General features: G+C 32.9%; 1 pseudogene; it reads right to left on the bottom strand.

The window, feature by feature from the left end:
• Positions 1 to 298: 298 nt before the first annotated feature.
• On the bottom strand, positions 299 to 2,525 carry LOC149558125 (G-type lectin S-receptor-like serine/threonine-protein kinase At2g19130; annotated as a pseudogene).
• Between the last annotated feature and the right edge of the window lie 9,666 nt (positions 2,526 to 12,191).

The raw sequence follows: 12,191 nt of genomic DNA, 5'->3' as shown, positions 1-12,191 counted from the left end.
CTCTTCTTTCTAAATTGCACTTTCTATTTCTCTAATTCTAATAACAAGTGTGTCTTTGTGTTCGTGTGAGTGTAGACCTTAGCAGCCATCCTTAAACATCACATACTAAAGAAAAATTTCGTTTGAAAAAAGTAGATCGACCTTAACTATTTAACACATTTAACTTAGAAATCGAATCTTAATGTATGACATATAAACCATTTCAACTCTAACATACTCTAAGACTCCATCTAAACTTCGCTTGTGTTGCTACTTAGCTTGTGTTGCTTCCGTCTGCTTGTTGTTTGTCCACCAACTCTCAACTCGACATGTGCAGAGTTGGAGGATCCATCTTCCCTTCCAGCATACGCACCACTTGTTCCATGCTTGGCCTCTTCTCCTCCTCCCTTTCTATGCATAACAAACCTACGATGCCCACTCTTCTCACTTGTTCTACATCTGCCTCTGCTGCAATAGCTTCATCTACGATATCAATAATCTTCCGCTGGCAAACTTGAGTTGCAGCCCACGTGGGAAAGTAATATTGACTTGACTCCTGTACAGTCAAGTCTAGACTCCTCCGGCCAGATAGGATTTCCAAAAGCGTAATACCGAAACTGTACACATCAACCTGGGAACACCAGAGATCCACTCTGGAGCCAAATATCCTCTAGTTCCTAATGTTGTAGTCAGTACGCGAGTAAAGTCTCTACCCACAAGCTTTGCCAACCCAAAATCTGCGAACTTTGGTGATAAATTACTATCCAAGAGAATGTTCTCGGGCTTCACATCGCCACGAATGATGCGATCTCTGCACTCTTCATGGAGACAAACTAAGCCTCGTGCAGTGCCTAAAGCAATCTGGAGTCTGGTCTTCCAGTTCAGTACCTTACTTTTAGTTTTGGAATCAGCAGTGAACAATAGGAAATTTAGAGAGCCGTTGGGCATGTAATCATAGACAAGTAGCCGTCTGGATTCTTCTGCACAAAAGCCTCTCAGTCTCATCAAATTCACATGTTGTATGTTGCCAAGAGAACTGATTTCGGATCGGAATTGCTTATCATGTTGTCTTGTACTAGACCCCAATGTCTTTACGGCTACCAGTGTACCATCTGTTAAAGATCCCTTGAACACTGACCCGAATCCTCCGCTCCCCAACTTGGTTCTGAAATTCCTTGTGGCAATCTTCAATTCCATGTAACTATACATTCTCAGAAAAGAGACCGAGGATTCCTCTGACGTCTCCAATGGTGGTGGCAGCCGATACCTTTGCCACATGATTAAAATTGAAAACATACTTCAAGCAAGGGCGAGAGCACTCGCAATAATGATGATTTGCAGTATGGGAGAGGACGTCTTATTCTTCTTACCAGCTACTCGGATGGAGACTTTCCCTGTTCTATTTGACGGGGAGTTTTTCATGTAGGCAGGCTTTCTGGCAACCTTCCTTCGTGTGTGTGTGCAGGGTATGAAGAAGCCGAATCATCAGGCAACGTTACACCAAGCTCGATAAATTTGTCAGTGCTGCCATTTTGGGTACACAGTTTAATGGCTTTTCGCGAACACAGCCGCTAGATCACCAGTCCTGCGAGTCCCAAGCGCGCTTGTCTGCCGGGAAGAAGCCTTCCAAGCAGTTGCAGAATTGAACGTTGTTGGAGTTGCAGCTTCCATAGGCTCCACAAAGACCAAATACGTCGCACTGATCTCTGGGTTGAGTCGCCACAATGGTCCGTTTAGTTCCATCAAACAAAGCATATTCGTGTATTCCTCCGGACTTGATTTGGAGAAAGCGGGTGATCCCTCTTAGTAAACTACAACTGAGATACAAACCAGAGCTTGTATTTCGGACGGTCGCATTGTAGTTGTCCCCGTTTACCAGTTCTGCATCTCCACATAAAAAATGACAGTCCCAAGTTCCACTCTCCCAATGCTGGACAGAATTGTTCCATGTTAGCACGAACTGTAGGACTCCAGATGGATCCAAGTGAAGGGAGTAGAGACCAGGAGCGGGATCCATTGAGTTTTTCCAACCGGTTAACTTTTCCTGTCCACCGAACCACATTCCGGCCAAAGCGGTATCTACAGGAAAGTCAAAACTCTGCCAAACAATCTTGGAATTATTTTTAATGCTCAGCAATATAAAGTTACCAGAATCTAATAGAACAGCACGCGAGCACTTGTGGGAAATATTGACAGACCAAAGAGATGTGCCCTTTGCGTCGAACAGGCCCAGCTCACCTTCTATTGACAGCTTTAAACGCCAGGCTTGTTTTTCGCAGGGCTCTCCCTATTGGCCACCCAAACGATGATTTGCTCTGATGTGTTGGCGTACCAGATGCCAACATACCAGTTATTGCTTCCATTTGGGCTGAAAATCCCAATTGAAACGTTCCATTCTTTGAAATTATTGTCTGATTTCCAGAAAGCAAGGCGCCCAACGAAAGAGAATCTCCCACATCAGCAGATAAGCCGCCAGAGTTGCAAATTATAACTAATGCAGAAAAAGAAAGCATCATAAATGCTGCAGGAAGGCCGTTATTTACCATTTCCGGATTGTTGATTACCTGAGTTGGTAGGTATATGTAGTAGAATTAGCTCTACAAACTCCAGAAGGTTAGGTATCGTTTTAATGAAAGTATTATGTTTCAGAACGCACTGTGTCTGGGACGAATGCGGTCATGTGATGTTTCCAGCCCATTTCTCAGAATGACGTACGTAGGTGCTGTTCATGACGCAGAATTGCCGAAAGCAATGATGACACGAACATTTCGGGAAGTTACAGACAAGGTGGGTACGAGCAAGTTAGTCCACTTTTAAAAAAACCAGTTCATTCGTATTTCAAAATAGTACACTTGTCGATGTTGCCAGGTGTTGGGTTCAAATTATTAACAAGTTATTTCCAGTCCACATTTAACAAACCAGTTCATTCGTATTTCAAAATACTACACTTATCGGTGTTGCCAGGTGTTGGATTCAAATCATAATGAAATGAGGAAGTGTATAAAAGTGAAGATCTATAAACATGTGCTTTTGTATATAGAATTTTGTTAAATTCTACTGTTTATTTGAGACAATGAGATATCCTTGAACATTTAACATCATTATAGATAAATTAAACTTACACTCACTTTTTAATGTGTTCTTTAAGGCTGTTTTAAAAAATTCTAATGTTTAAATAGAGTGTAAAGCTTTAGAAAATGGATTATTGATAATTATTTTACTTTTTACATTAAAAGAAGCTAAAAATAACGCATCCTCAGTACCTTACCATCATAAGATTATTAACAGTAAAATAACAAAAAAACATTACCAACGATTTGTTCTGCCCAAAAACATATTCCTCCATACAATTATGCTAGTCAAGATGGTAAACATATTTACATACCTACTGATGGCAAAGCTTAAACCACCACTGCAAAGCAAAAACCAACCAATTGATAATTATTTTGTTTCCTCCAAGATTAAGCCTACTTTTTTGCAATCACATCTTCAAAACTTTTAGCAATTGTTGAGTAAGTCAAATTGTAATATTATTATCAAGATTAACTCTATAGTTTTTGAGTCAAACTCATTGACTTGTGTTTCATAAGTAGTGGGTCACAAGAAAACATCTACCATAAGAATGGATGGAATACTTAACACTCATTGTAGTTACCAAAACGTCCCATAAGGTCACCCATCCAATATTACAACTCAAATGTAAGTTTAACATGTAACCATAACTATTATGATAAAAATAATCCATTTCCTCTCTAGATCATTTTTTCTTTGTTATTGGTAACAAATATCGCTTGCAAGAAAAATGAGATGGAGAAAAATATTGAAGCATGAGAACATGTTGTATCTACAAGAGTCATGGATTATTGATAAAAATTCACATGCACATTGAAACATATGACTTGTATGATATTGAAATAGTGAACATTTGGGGAAGTTATAGGCAAGGTGGGGAGACAAGGTCGGTATGAGCAACTTATTTCCAGCCCACTTTAAAAAACCCAATTCATTCATATTCAAAATAGTATACTTGTATGTGTTGGATTCAAATCATAATGAAATGAGGAAGTGTATAAAAGTAAACATCTATAAACATGTGTCATTATATGAGGAAATTGTATATATAATTTTGTTAAATTCTACTATTTATTTGGGAAAATGAGATATCATTAAACATTAAACATTGTTATAGATATATTAAAGTTAAACTCACTCTTTTATTGTGTTCTTTAAGGCTGCTTAAAAAAATTCTAGGGCTTAAATAGAGTGAAAAGCATTAGAAAATGGATTATTGATAATTACTTTTATTTTTTATATTAAAAAAAGTGAAAAAAAAGGGGGCTCATCCTCAGTACATTACCTCAAAAATATCAAAAATATATTCTCCCAAATAATAGTCCCAGTCAAGATAGTAAACATATTTACATACTGACGATAGAGCTTAAACCACTAGTGCAAAGCAAAAACCAACCAATTGATAATTATTTTGTTTCCTCCAAGATTAAGCTTACTTTTGGCAATCACATTTTCAAAACCTTTATCAATTGTTGAGTAAGTCAAATTATAATATAATTATCAAGATTAACTCTATAGTTTTTGAGTCAAACTCATTGACTCGTGTTTCATGAGTAGTGGCTCACAATAAAACATCTACCATGAGAATGAATTGAACACTTAACACTCATTGTAGTTACCAAAACTTCCCATAAGGTCACCCATCCAATATTACTACAACTCAAACGTAAGTTTAACATGTAACCATAATAATTATGATAAATATAATCCCTCTCTAGATCATTTTTTGTCTGTTATTGGTAACAAATATCTCTTGCAAGACAAATGAGATGGAGAACAATATTGAAGCATGAGAACATGTTGTAGACAAGAGTAATGGATTATTGATAAGACTTACATACACATTGAAACATATGACTTGTATGATATTGAAATAACCTATATCCTACTTAAACTAATTAGGTCTTGTGTTGTTCATCCTTTTCAATAAAGTAAAAGGTTCAACTTATGGGAGAACAAAATAGAGAAGTATACTAAAATAACTAAATTGCATTAAACAATGGAAACGATATTGCCAGTCTAAATTAAAATTTTATTTGAACTACAACAATTTTTGTAAGTATATATGAAGCTATCATGCATAACATCTACAAATATGTAACAATGAGCATATCCAATTTTTTAGTTATTATTTCCATAACATACACATTTCCAACAGTCATGACTAAATGTAGGAATTCTAACTGATACAAAATTACAGGCATAAATTTATACTAGTAAATTATAAATGTACCAAAAAATATTACATATTATACCTTGGATACTAAAATATTTTTCATTTCCTTTCTTGTGCACTTTTCACATAACAGTTGAACTAAGATTACAATTTTGTGTGAAGATTTTTTTTGTGGAAGTCACAATATTGTCAACCATCATTTTTATATTCATTTTCTCAAGATTTTGTACTGCCGCAAGTGTTATAATATAATTATTTTCAAATAATTTGACCCCATATGCTTAAATTCTAAAGTAAGAATAATCCTTGGCTAAGATTTCCTAGGCTAGACAAAAGCCTGAATAATTGCTATGAACTAGTTGATTGATAAGAAATAGTAAGAATAGACTAGAAACTTCAAAATCATTCATCATTTCTTTGTAATTTATGGGTAAAAGCACAAATTTGTGTCACCATTTGTGATACAAAAACCTGTTTTGGTCAAATCTCATTTCTCTATCAAAACTCAATTTTTGTCAAAAACTAAAAATACCCTTTTATAGATCTTAGATTCAATATCATCATTATATAAATTTTTGAGTTTTTTGATTAGTTATAATATGTTATAATCTCAAAACATTATAAGTCGATATTTCAACATTTCAGAAGATGCTCTCTCAAAAAATTAAAAAAAATAGTAAATCATATCAAATATATATATATATATATATATATATATATATATATATATATATATATCACTAGAGGAGAGAATCCGCTTCACGAATATGTAATTTTTTTTCAAGAAGGTATAGATTTGATAGGGAAGTTTTGACGGGAGGAAAAAACTGTTGGATTCTGACAAGGTCGAACTTGAGTACTTATAACAAAGAAAATATACATAAAAAATAATTATTTACTTTTTTGTTCACTAGCTATACATGTCATCTATAAAATATTTTCAAATCAGAACAAAAAAAGATGATTTGCACATACTTGTTTGACGGGAACTACATCCTATATTTTTTATAGTTAAAAAAGGGACTTCAAAATAAAATAAAATGAATAAATTCTTAGTCAAAAAAATTATAAAAATTATAGGCATAAAATTCATAAAATTCTACACATTTCATTAGTTTACATCATCTTCATATTTTAAACACAACTACCCATTTTTTTGTCATTAATGTTGAACTGTCGCATTCTGATATCACATTTATTTATAAAAGGTGACACAGGTTTGTTCTTTTACCCTTATATACTTCTTATTTATTTTCAAACACTCTATTTTTTCTTCACCCAACTCCACAATCATATGCTTATGTTTTATAGAGTATTTGTATAGAGTAACTTTACAATCAAAGGCTTCTAATGATGGTTGGGACCCAAATGGAGAAGAATGGGAAGCTTCTAGATATTTTTGAGTCTATTATTTTGTGATAAATTCTAAAAGTTGTGTATTTTGTCCATGTTATTCATACTCTATATACTCTCATTTTGGCTATATGAGATGTACTTCTTTGATATGCAATCAATTGTATAGTGTTTGCTAGGTCTAGATATTGAAGTAGTTGCTTATGTTTGATACTCTTTATTGATCACTTTCAACTAAACTTTTTGTATGGAGTTTCTAAATTATACTAATATAAATAGTAACTTTCTAAGTTAATTTTTTATCTAAAATGTATGCATATACATCGAATTATTATTATTAATATAAATATAATTTTTATAATATATTAAAGGATTTTTTTTATAAAATTTAACAAATCATTACGATTAGATTAGACACACACACACACACACACACACACACACACACACATTTATAATTATATATAAATTTTAAGTAAAATATTTATAAATAAATTTATGAGATGATGAATCTCGTAGTTTCAATTAAATAGAAATTTTAAATTATAACTCCATCAAATTAACATAAACATTTGCATACTAGAATTTAAAATTTTCACATTAGAATTGCATAAGTTCTATTGTACTCCATGTTTGTTATTTAAGTTTATAGTTTTATAAGAATTATATAATCCTATGAATAATTTCAAATGTGACAAGTATTCAAACTTTTAAAATCACTTATGTAAATAATATGTGCATACATATTGATATAATATAAATTCAATTCAATTGGAATTGACTATTGACTATTGACTATTATTTTCAAATAATTTGATCCCATATATTTAAATTCTAAAGTAAGAATAATCCTTGGCTAAGATTTCCTAGGCTAGACAGAATCCTGAATAATTGCTATGAACGAATTGATTGATAAGAAATAGTATGAATAGACTTCAAAAAATTTGTGAGAAATTTGATAAGAACTTCCCAAAAATTATTGCAATTCTTCTTAAATCTATTTTCTATATGCAGTATCTTAGAGAACAAATTTATATGAGTTTTGTAGCAGAAAAATTCTTTGTATAGTCAAATTGATATAAAAATATATAATTAATTCTTCTTGAAATTATGATTGGATGTGCCTATAGAATGTTCAATTCATAAATGAGGGAAATATTCTTCCTTGTGTTTTTTTGTTAGTGTTTAAAATAGGTTTTTTAAAGGGGATCCAAAACCCCAAAAAATATTACAATATAATAATAAAATAATTTACTAGTTGAAATAGTACTAAAAAATGGAAATCATCACCCCTTAACATCAAACAACCCACCATAGAACCAACAATAAACTTAAATAGAGAATAAGAACAAAACAAAGCTATGGACCTGTCCCTTAGAAAGAAAAAGAAGACTAAAAGATCTATCAGCTACACAACTAAGCTAGACCAATAACCAACCAAACTTTAAGCTGGCTCAAGAGCCATCTCCTCTTGTATGTCCTTGATCTTTTCCATGGCCACTTTGACACCCTCTTTGTTAAGCTTATCACTTTAGCCAACAACTTTCTTGTTGTTGATCTAGTTCATTTTTTATCTGTAGACTTTTCCACTACCTTAGGGCCATCCAGGTCCAACAACATAATCTTTTTGCATTCAAATCAACATTACATAAAATTTTGTTCATGCTCTCTACCATTGCCTACAAGATTTTTTGATAACTTTAAACCATGTTGTTAGTAGCGTTTTCTAGGTTCTCAATTCTATTCAGTAAACTCTACAAATAATTCTTCTTCTTCATATCATACCCAATAGCTTCATTCCTAGGTCCCTAATTCAGCTTATTCACAGCTTCTTCCATTTTAGTATTTAGGATTCTATAATTTATATTGAGCATTTTGATGGAGTTAAATTTCATTGTTCTTTTCTAAAGGTACAAATAGATATTGTTTCCATTATTTGTAGATGACCCATAGGAGGCTAAGTGTCCACCCCTTTCAGACCATCTTCCAATAGTTTCACATTGGCCTCATTCGTATCCACTAGGTTGGCCATTGTGAAATTCCTTTCCCTAAATTCCTTACTCTTGATTTCCATTTCTTTAGGGGAAGTTTTTAGTGACGAGTTCTTAGAAGTAGTAAACACATCATGTGTTATATTCTCTTCAATAGATTTGAAGCACATGGCTTCTTTATGAAATTACTCATTCTCACCAATGTCAACCATATTGGCACATACATCTTTCTTATTCATAAAAATTTCTTTACCTTCCTCCAAATTAATATAAATAGGGGAAGGCCATGTACTCAAAGGTCTAACATATTTCCAACTAACTCATGAGAATAATATCTCTCACCATCCTCCTATATTTACATATTGTTAAGATCTTCCTTACTAGAAACTTCAAAATCATTCATCATTTCTTTGTAATTTATATACTTCTTATTTATTGTCAAACACTGTATTTTATCTTCACCCAACTCCATAATTAGATGCTTATATTTTTCTTTTCTACTACTAGGAGTTTGAACGCTTTTCCAAATTAAATAGAAATAGACCTATGTACTATCTCCTTACCATTGTTCATTATAAACTCAAATATCAATATGATCAACCCTTCATGGAGAATGGGGTTGTTCAATTTCTCCTTAAAATCCCTAATACTAAGCACTAGAGATAAATGAAAATAAAACAAAAAGTGAACCCTAATTTTATGAATGGAATTATTTAACATAAAATAATAAATTTTGTGATAACTATCTTACATCCCAGCCAATTAATGTACTAAACTGTAGCTTTTAGGACCACTTTTTACAATTTTTGAATAAAAGTAATAGAAAAGACCCATCCCTTTTCTTTAAGAAAAGACCCATCATCAATTTTCAAGAGTTTATTAACCGCTTCCTCAACAATTTTTTTATGATGGTAAAGTTCATACCTTTATCTTTGAGCCCCATTATCATCGCCATGATGTCGATGTCCAACTTAAAATATTCTCCTACTAAGGCAACCATTCTTACATCCCAACCATTCATAAATGCCTCATTGATCTCTAGTTTGGAATCTTTAATTCTCTCCATAGATGGCAACAAATTGCCATTTTCCAACTTATCCCAAACTTCTAGTTCTTTTCTCTATCTCACACAGTCTCCACATTATTGTCTTTTTAGAGTTCCACCCATAGTTATGTTTTTGTATCTTTCCTTAGCAACAAAATTAAGTCAAATAAAGCACTCTTTGCTGAGATTAGGGCTAAGATAAATGAAATATAGAAAAATACCCACAAATTAGGAGAGAATCTCTTAAATCAGTACATCACCTTTCCATATGTATTGTCATGATTGTTTTACATGTCATTGGGATTTTCTTTCATTAATAACCAAAAAATTTAAATCTCCCAGTTTACCAAAACCCTTCTCATGATTGATTGTTTCTTTTAAGTTCATGTACCCTTTTATGTTACCATCCCATTATATGAGCTTCAAGAAAATGATTTCCATGTTAGCTAGTACCATTTCTATGTTATTCACTTTTTTTTAGATATTGCTAATAACAACAATATCTATTTTTTTACAATAGTTTTATAGTCTATCTTAATATTAGGTATGGTCCACAAGCTCTTAACCTTTTCATTTTAGTAGTTTAGAATAATCATAGACTCCCCATTAATTCATAACCATATGCAATTATAATTGTTTACTAGTCATAAACCATGAAGGAGACCCATAGCTTTGGCTATGTGATTATATTGAAATCCTAGAGGACCAATGATGACCTCAATAAGGTCTCCATTCCCATTTCAAATAATCATATTGCAACCATCAACTCCAAGGTTCCCCTTTTTTGCTCCATCGAAATTTGTTTTGTTCCAACCCTTAGGAAGATGATCTCATCTATTATTTTCTATTTTCCCTTTGATAATATAATTTATCATGTTTGAGAAATATTTAGTAATCCCCTTATCAAAGTCCACCTTTTCCCTTGAGGAAACTATGAAAGTTTTGCACCACATGTAGTTTGATTCTATAAGCTAGCACTGCTAGTGATCGAAAGGACTCGCTAAAAGCCATATTATTTCATTATTTCCAAAAGTTACACAATGCATGGGGATCTAGGAGAAACCAGAGGCCTTTATCCATTTGTGGCTTACAACAACTCTACATAATCCATAGCTCAAGAACCATCTCTAGAAAGGTCCAATTATTGGAATATTTAGAATAACTGAGTGAGGGGTGGGTGAATCAATTATCCAAGGTCCAAATACTTGAATAATACTTTTCAATACTGACCAACCATATAAGTGCATGAAATGATTAGATCATCCTATAAATCCATTGCTTAGTAGGTCACTATCCTAGGTCAAAATAACGTAGAAAAAATGTAAACATAAAGCATAGAAAAATCATTCATAAAGATTGAGACAAGGATTTAATTTGGAAACCTAATTTGTGAAAAAAACCACTAGTAACATGCTATCAATCTTCACTCTTCTAAACTAAGCCTTGTGAGGAGGAAACCTTGTTAAAGGTTACAATGCAAACCATTAAATGTGACCTTGATTAAAGGATTTTGATCACCCTATTAGGAGTGACACTTGTTAGAAGACTTTAGAACATTCCATTAGAATGTTACCTAGTTGAAGGATTTACAAATGACTATTAGGTAAATGTTAATTCAAAGGATTTATCTAGATTGATACAATGATTAGAAAGTAGTAGTAGGACTTGATCTTATCAGAAAAAAAAATCACTTGCAAATTACAGATCTCTAATTGAGTCCTCCGACACTCTACTTGGCATTCATACCCTTCATCTCTAATTTCTTGTTCACCCTTAAAATCTTCAACTCATAAAGTCCTCTTGCCTAGTATACCAATAGCAAGTTCTTTTCTTTGACCACCATATGAAGCAAAAACTCAAGATTTTTAAGAACACTTCTTATTTTTGGCCCTATATCCACTTATAAACATAATTTCTATCTTTTACCACTTAATAAAAATTGTGCATCTTAGGATTAGGTCAAATTCATCAAATCCTTCTTTCCATTAGGTTCCCTCTAGAAACTTCTCTTACAATCCTAATTACATTCAACTCATAATGGTTGATCTTGAATTCTATGCCAGTGTTGTAATATTGTGAACCTTGATCCACTAAGCTTTGAAGCATCAGGGTTTTTTCATAATTTAGCTAGAATTAACCATGGGTGGAGGTATACAGAGGAATGAGCCTGGTGATCATCAAGTTCTTTTGGGAGATGTAGTTAGCCATGAAATTTTTAGGAGAAGTGGATGGTTGGATTATTGTCTTAGTTTGAATGAATTCGATGAAGAGGTAGCTCTTCAATTTATGACCACCTTAAGGAATGGTGTTGTAGGAGTTAAAGGTCTGAGAATCAAGTTCTCAAAGGAGGTGATAGTCGAGGTTGCTAGGTTGCTTTGGGAAGGAAAAAGTTGGGAGAAATATTTTGACTCGAAGATAGCTAGGGCACAATTCAGTATAAACCAAGACCCACCATTGTACATTGATAAGAAACAAGGTACTTTTGGGCTATCCTTACCAATGGATATTATTCAACTTGTTGCATTTATCATCTAGTATTTCACGTGTCAGGGATGTTATAGATACTTGCATACCC

The sequence above is a fragment of the Cupressus sempervirens genome, chromosome 5 (assembly GCF_028749045.1).
Source record: "Cupressus sempervirens isolate cs-2001-9-10 chromosome 5, ASM2874904v1, whole genome shotgun sequence".
NCBI classification, from domain to species: domain Eukaryota; kingdom Viridiplantae; phylum Streptophyta; class Pinopsida; order Cupressales; family Cupressaceae; genus Cupressus; species Cupressus sempervirens.
Note: the sequence above shows the minus strand (reverse complement) of the source record. Positions and strands in the feature narration are given on the sequence as shown.